Raw genomic sequence first — 8,373 nt, 5'->3', positions numbered from 1 at the left:
AATAACCTGACCAAACCCAAAACATAAACTTACAGGCGTGACAAGGACAAGACTTAGCTGTATCAAAACTTCTGCTTTTGTATTAATGCTCAGCTATAATCGTTAGTCAGAGTATTATTCTTTGAACTAGATCAGACTTTAAAGGAGACCTATGCAAAATATGGTCTTTTCTGCTTTACGAATGTTGCATATTCATGTTAAACAATCCCAACGCGTCAAATAATAAAGTTCATGTACCGTAATTCCTTGAATTGCCCCCGGGCATATAGTATGCACCTGCCTTGAATTACTGCCTGGTCAAACTCGCTTCGGAAAATAATTAGCGCATGCTTAGTATTACCGCCGGGTCAAACTTGCGACGTCACGAGTGACACTTCCCCTGTCATTGTTTCCAAAATGGAGGAGGCTGATTTTAATAATTTGAAATCGCATAAAGAGAAGAAGATTAATAGCTATTCAGTAGGATTTGAGATCCAAGCTATTAATATACCTGTGGAGCCGACGGTTTGACAGACAGGCAGGGCACGCTAGCTGTAGCCCTGCCAAAGATGGCGGCGAGCGAGCGAAGAGGAGGAGCGGAAGAGCGACCTAGACTGAGGTTTTATTGAAAAATAAACAAAGTCAAACTGCTCAAGCCATGTCCTTGGTGGTCCTGGGAACCCGCAAGACGATGGCTTGAGACCGTTACAATACCGTAGCTGCGACTGTTAAATATGAGTCATTAAATGACTCCTGGTGGTAGAGGGCGCTAGTGATCCTTCTTGCGAATATTCGGCTGCAGAAGAAGTAAAATGAGTGACCTGTATTGTGCTGAGACGGATATGACGCGGCGGGTGCTCGACAGACCTTTTAGGATGTAACACTCCTATGCTGGCTATGTAAACAACCGAGCTGAATTAAAGCATGTTCCAGGCCTAAATACCTAGTGTATTATTTATACAATAACTAACACTTCATGTTGGCAGCCGTGGGATAAAGAGGTCACCCACAAAGCAGAACGGGAGGGGGAGTTACCAGGGGATAATTCTGTCGTCGCCCGCACCCGAGCTAACTGATAGCAGCAGTCTGATAGCAGTTTTCTAAACTAGACTTTCCATCATGGCAGGAGGTAATAAAAAAAAGATCTCTATCACGACTTTTAAAACTGAAGAAAGATAAGGAATACCTCTATAAAGAAGTTATTGATGCTTTTGATCAAAAGGAGTTATCGATGCTTTTGATCAGAAAGAGCTGGCATGGATTTCATTTATAGGTAAAGGTAAGACCATTTTTCATTTATTTTTTATTTAGCCTTTATTTAACCAGGTAAAATCCGATTGAGATCAAAGATCTCTTTTCCAAGGGAGACCTGGCCAAGAGGGCAGCAGCGAGGTTACATTAAAAACAGTAAACAACACATAAAACTTGCCTTTAGTAAGCGCAGGTGTGAAAATAAGTTTTAAAATAAATAGCGCATGCTTAATTTTACCGCATGTCTTTGGTAAGCTCAGGACTGAGAAGAGGTTTTAAATTAATTAGCGCCGCGGTGGCAATTCAAGGAAATACGGTATTTCAGTTTGAGCTTGCATGTACAAACCCCGTTTCCATATGAGTTAGGAAATTGTGTTATATGTAAATATAAACGGAATACAATGATTTGCAAGTCATTTTCAACCCATATTCAGTTGAATATGCTACAAAGACAACATATTTGATGTTCAAACTGATACACTTTTTTTTTTTTCAAATAATCATTAACTTTAGAATTTGATGCCAGCAACACGTGACAAAGAAGTTTGGAAAGGTGGCAATAAATACTGATAAAGTTCAGGAATTCTCATCAAACACATATTTGGAACATCCCACAGGTGTGCAGGCTAATTGGGAACAGGTGGGTGCCATGATTGGGTATAAAAGCAGCTTCCATGAAATGCACAGTCATTCACAAACAAGGATTGGGAAACGGTCACCACTTTCTGAACAAATGCGTGAACAAATTGTCAAACAGTTTAAGAACAACATTTCTCAACGAGCTATTGCAAACAATTTAGTAATTTCACCATCTACGGTCCGTAATACCATCAAAAGGTTCAGAGAATCCGGAGAAATCACTGCACGTAAGCGATAATATAACAGACCTCCGTTCCCTCAGGCGGTACTGCACCTAAAAGTGACATCAGTGTGTAAAGGATATCACCACATGGGCTCAGGAACACTTCAGAAAACCCCTGTCAGTAACTACAGTTTGTCGCTACATCTGTAAGTGCAAGATAAAACTCTACTATGCCATTTATCAACGACACCCAGAAACGCAGCCGGCTTCGCTGGGCCCGAGCTCAGCTAAGATGGTCTGATTCAAAGAGGAAAAGTGTTCTGTGGTCTGACGAGTCCACATTTCAAATTGTTTTTTGGAAACGGTGAACGTCGTGTCCTCCGTACCAAAGAGGAAAAGAACCATCAGGACTTTTCTAGGTGCAAAGTTGAAAAGCCAGCATCTGTGATGGTATGGGGGTGTATTAGTGCCCAAGGCATGGGTAACTTACACATCTGTGAAGGCACCATTAATGCTGAAAGGTACATACAGCTTTTGGAGCAACAAATGTTGCCAAGCAACATTATCATGGACGCCCTTGCTTATTTCAGCAATACAATGCCAAGTCACTTGTTACAACAGCGAGACTTCATAGTAAAAGAGTGCGGGTACTAGACTGGCTTGCCTGTAGTCTAGACCTGTCTAGACTGAAAATATGTGGCGCATTACGAAGCCTAAAATACCTCAACGGAGACCCCGGACTGTTGAACAACTTAAGCTGTACATAAAACAAGAATGGGAAAGAATTCCACCTGAAAAGCTTCAAAAAAGTGGATTTGCAAATCATTGCATTCCGTTTATATTTACATCTAACACAATTTCCCAACTCATGTGGAAACAGGGTTTGTAGTTTTCGTTGTCTCTGTTGGCGGGTATTTACAGAGTTGTGAGGTCTGTAATTAATGTACATCAGAGCTATTCAATTGTTGTATTTCTTTGTATTTAGTGTATTAGATTCAGCAACTCGTGTTTGGAAACCACTGTACGCAACATCTGAAGAGCATGGAAAAAAGCATTTCACTGTGGTGTAGTCTGCATGTGACGAATAAAACTTGAACCTTGAACAGTGAAGTGGACGTTCCTATTTGGACATTATATCAAGCTCTCAGAGCAGAGAGTGGCGAAGAATGTTTTGCACATCTAGGCCAATGTTAAATTGAAACTTGAGGTGTTGGCATGAAATGTGTATCTTTATCCTTTTCCAACTCATTATAGCATAGAGGAAACTAACTATCAAAGACACTCTGCTTGACTTTGCTTGTCACAGTGTTGTTTTAATGAAAAAAAAAAATGATCCAACACCCAGCTACACTTTATTTTTTGACAAAACAATTGAAAGCTTTGTTAGTCTGGAGTGACTAACAATTGTGATGTCCTGAGGAGGTCTGCTTAAGAAGACCTTAGTGTCATGATCTCACGAGGCAGTTATAACTAGTTTCCTGTATTTTTTATTATTTCCTGCTCAGGGCTTTAGTTTTTCGTAACCACCTCCTTTTAGGCTTTATTTGCAACTACTCTTCGGTGTAAATGCTGGGTCCCCACCTGTCCCTGGTTGGCAATCAGACCACATCTGTTTCTTACTGGCAATCAGGACACACCTGTCCCTGGTTTACAATCAACATGCTTCTCATGCATAATTTACTTTGGTATGCGTTTTGTGCTTAATGCTTCCTACACCTGTTTGACCTTTGTGTATTTCCCTGCAGCACATCTTTGTTTTTGTGCTACCTGCGTTTCCCTAATAAAAGGACCTTGAACACTCTTAAAACGAATGTGTTGGAAATAACACAATTTGTGTTATTTATTTACACATCGCCATGTCCAGAGGGGGACAACTCAATTTTTTGTTAATTTTAACACATTAATTGTGCTATTTATATTAACATAGTAAATGTGTAGGTTTTAGTAACAGATGTTTGTGTTACTTACTCAAAATTAACACATATTTGTGTATATTGGCAACACGTGTTTGTGTGTGTGCATGCTATGCTATATAAAAAACAACAATTGCAATTTAATTGGCATTTAATTCAATAATTGCTTGTGTTCTTTACATTTACCATTTACACAAGTCACAACATTTAGGAAATAAGTCTGTATCTTGTCAGTAAGTGCAATTCCGAATCTCTCAGCTCATATACATCAAGTGGCAAAGCATCAGTTGCATCTTTCATATTAATCACTTGAAATTAATTTGTGTTTTCAATCACATAGGTGTGAAGGTGGTCATCAAAATACTTAACATTCAGAACTCTCAACAAAATGAATACTTCATCTCGGTCAGAAAAGGGAACAATACACACTGTCTCTCCAAAGATTCACACTTGTTAAGAACATACAGTCTTTTCTTTTAAACAATCCAGTGTTTTCTCAAGTAACTCTTTTGTGCAAGTGATACTTTTCTGAAAATCACCTAAAGTGCTATTTGATGCAGAATACATTTTGGCAACAAAAGCTGCTGCAGAGTTCTTAAGGTCTTGGAGATCAGAATTCACAGTTGTGTTAACATCATTCGAACTGTCAAAACTGCAATCCATATCAGTCTCTGAAGCACCTGAGAAGGTGGGGATTAATGAAGTTTGAGAGCTGGTAATAATTTCTGCCTCTGTTTCAAATGGAACGACATTAGTATGGGAATGGAATCTTTTCAGTTGTTTTGCATACGAATTTACACTGTGGTAAGTTCTTTGGCATTGGTCTTGACTGCACACTTAAAGGGGAACATTATCACAATTTCAAAAGGGTTAAAAGCAATAAAAAATTAGTTCCCAGTGACTTGTATTTTTTTTCAAAATTTTACCGGTCAAAGTGCTTGATTTTCGCTATTTGCGATGCAATTATCCATTTCCCTGTGACGTCAGACAGTGCTGCCAATGTAAACAAACAATGGCAGATACCACAGCAAGATATAGCGAAATTAGCTCGGATTCAGACTCAGATTTCAGCGGTTTAAGCGATTCAACAGATTATGCATGTATTGAAACGGATGATTGGAGTATGAAAGTACTGAAGAAGAAACTGAAGCTATTGAGCGAATAGCTATTGACACAATAGCTATTCATAGCCATATCATGGCCGAATAGCTGCGTTAGCATCACCAGTAAAATGTGCGGACCAAACAATCAGGACTTTCGCATCTCTTGACACTGGAGCAACTTAAATCCCTCGATTGGTAAGTGGTTTTTTTTTGCATTAAATGTGGGTGGAAGGAAACGTAATATAGTTGCAAATGCATCTGCAGGTTATCCATACATTTCTGTGCCATGTCTGCTTTAGCACCGCCGGTAAATAGCATGTTAGCGTAGATTAGCGTAGCATGTTAGCATCGATTAGCTGGCAGTCAACATCAACAAAACTCACCTTTGTGATTTAGTTGACTTTATCGTTGCAAATGCATCTGCAGGTTATCCGTACATCTCTGTGCCATGTTTGCTTTAGCACCGCCAGTAAATAGCATGTTAGCGTTGATTAGCGTAGCATGTTAGCATCGATTAGTGTAGCATGTTAGCATCGATTAGCTGGCAATCAACATTAACAAAACTCACCTTTGTGATTTAGTTGACTTTATCGTTGCAAATGCATCTGCAGGTTATCCATACATCTCTGTGCCATGTCTGTCATCGCCGGTAAAATGTGGAGACACTACAGCATATTCAATGGGGGTCTGGCGGAAGACACTTTCACATGTTCGGGCCAGTAATGCAACTTGAATCCCTCCCTGTTAGTGTTGTTACACCCTCCAACACACCGACGAGGCATGATGTCTCCAAGGTTCCAAAAAATAGTCGAAAAAACGGAAAATAACAGAGCTGAGACCCGGTGTTTGCAATGTTTTGAAAATGAAAATGGCGGGTGTATTACCTTGGAGACGTCACGTTCTGACGTCATCACCACATGAGCGATAAACAGAAAGGCGTTTAATTCGCCAAAATTCACCCATTTAGAGTTCGAAAATCGGTTAAAAAATATATGGTCTTTTTTCTGCACCATCAAGGTATATATTTACGCTTACATAGGTCTGGTGATAATGTTCCCCTTTAAGAAGTCGTCCTGCCCATCAGAGAGTGCATGGACATGTCTGAGATGATAAATGAGCCTATGTGCATCTCGAGATATTTGTCTTTTGCACTCCGGGCAGATGTACATGGTAATCTAACTTAGAAGACCTGGAGCTTTGCAGCTAGCTCCACAATTTTGGATCTCTTCCCACCAGAGATCTGCAGGCCATAGATGTGCTCAATGAACCCGAAGCCTGAGGTCATTTGAACAGGATAGGCAAGGTTACAAACTCAATACAACTTGAATAGTTTATCCAGACTGCTGGTGAGGCTCTCTTCCTGGAGTGGAATGACTACATAGTCATTGGCAGCCACCATGACATAATGTGTTGATGTTGTGCTGGGATGTCCAATGCTCACAAGACAAGGTTACATCATTGGAGCAGGGTCAGTGGTTTGTAGGAGGTCATGGAAGCTTGTTCCTGGCTAAAACACAGTGTATGCAACACATTTTATTACATCATGCACACAGATGATCTTTACAAGTTATGAATCATTTACTTATTAAGATATCTCACTTGGTTTATATTTTCATCATAAATTAAGATATTCTTAGTCAAGATGTCCAGCGCAGTTTTGTCAAACAGTTTAATTGATACTGTGGATACCTTCTTACTATCAAGCCTTACCTTAGTAATGTTAGCTAAATTGTGAAAGGAAACTTGCAAAATGAAAAGTAAAAATTAATTTAGTCATTAATCAACATTATGTACACACAGCATAACCAGGCTACCATTTGAAAGAGCCCTAAAAAAAAATTGAGGTTTAGTATAGCTACACAGCAAATATGTTAAATCAACACCTAGGGAGCTGTTTTCACCACTTTTTTGGTGTTCTATTAGGTCCACACCAGATTGTGTTAAACCAACACTTTTGATAGTAGTAAGGGTCAACACGTGTATTAGTGCTGGTAAAAAAACACCTACAATAGTTAAATGTAACACCCATTAGGTGTTGTTTTTTTATAACACTGGTGGACAGTGGGAAATGAACAACACTATCGGTGTACTTTTTAACACGTAGTGAATAGAGTTGAACTAACACTAACTTTTTCCAACACTTAAAATAGGTGGCACTACTCTAGGAGTTAAATATGTGTGTGTGTGTGTGTGTATATATATATATATATATATATATATATATATATATATATATATATACATATATATATATATATATATATGAAAATGGTGTGTAATACATAAAATTCAGTTGATTGTCAACTTTATTTGCACACTTTACAGCAACAGCAGCCTTACAATCCGGGTTATTCAATATTTCAATAAGGTACAGCATGTATTTTTTTATCCATTGCATTGTAAAACTGCTTATATCCTATTACCTGCGGATATCTTACAAGAGGGTTTACAGCTTGAGAGGAGCTAATTTTTGCTCTCTCTTATGTCCTTTGGAAGTAGGCGGAAGTATGTGAAAGTAGAATGCTACAGAGGTCACTGTCCCAACCTAAAAGAAAAGCGTAAACTATAAGATGGCAGAATATTGAGCAATACATTTGAATTGAATAAGTAGTTCAACTTACCAAGTCTGTCAGAGTTTTGTGCAGCCAGGAGCTCTTCTACTTGATTATTAAAGACTAGATTTTTACACTCCATCAGGATCCTGGGTTTGAAGAAAGTGGGCCACTTTGACAAAAATCTGCCGGAAACATCCTCTCCATACATGGCAAAATCTTGTTAAATCTAAAATAAATAAACACACAAAAGTTAATACTGCTGACTTGATTAACTTTTAAGTACACTTTAAAATAATTAAGTGTCATACCAAACCATGGATGTTGAGAAATCGTGGGAACACATCCAAGAAAGAGGAGGAGGACGCTTGATCTTGAACCAGTGACTGACGATATTGAAGTGTGGCCCTCATTTTGTCTTTTACAACTAATCCATCAGTTGAATGTTTCAACATTGATATTGCTTCACGGCACTCCTCACCAACTAACTGCTTGCCACTTGCAACAGCCTGCCTCTTTCTCTTTGGGCTAAATTCATCAGTTGAGGTTGTAGAGGGCCTCCGAGGCTGGACTGTGTTACACTGAAGCCAGAGCCACCATGCTGGTCATAGAAGTGCTACTAGAGATATTTACAATGCACAGTTCAATCCAGTAACAAGACATGCAATATACGTAAGTCCTTTAAATCAACGTACCTATACATTATCGGAGAGGGGATCTTTAAGTGCAGGAACAAGTGTGATAATACCAAGCACATATTTGGTCCGTACAGA

At 39.0% G+C, this 8,373-nt stretch overlaps 1 long non-coding RNA gene across 1 annotated transcript; it reads right to left on the bottom strand.

Moving 5' to 3' along the window:
- Nucleotides 1-4,078: 4,078 nt before the first annotated feature.
- On the bottom strand, nt 4,079-8,055 carry LOC133559186 (uncharacterized). The gene is made up of 4 exons (XR_009808120.1): nt 7,912-8,055; nt 7,670-7,829; nt 7,472-7,593; nt 4,079-6,555 (listed from the first exon to the last, which is right to left on the bottom strand). It is a non-coding gene; the product is annotated as an uncharacterized LOC133559186 (long non-coding RNA).
- Between the last annotated feature and the right edge of the window lie 318 nt (nt 8,056-8,373).

This window comes from Nerophis ophidion, linkage group LG09 (assembly GCF_033978795.1).
Source record: "Nerophis ophidion isolate RoL-2023_Sa linkage group LG09, RoL_Noph_v1.0, whole genome shotgun sequence".
Taxonomy (NCBI): Eukaryota; Metazoa; Chordata; class Actinopteri; order Syngnathiformes; family Syngnathidae; genus Nerophis; species Nerophis ophidion.
The sequence above is the reverse complement of the archived record's forward strand: the minus strand, read 5'-3'. Positions and strand labels throughout refer to the sequence as shown.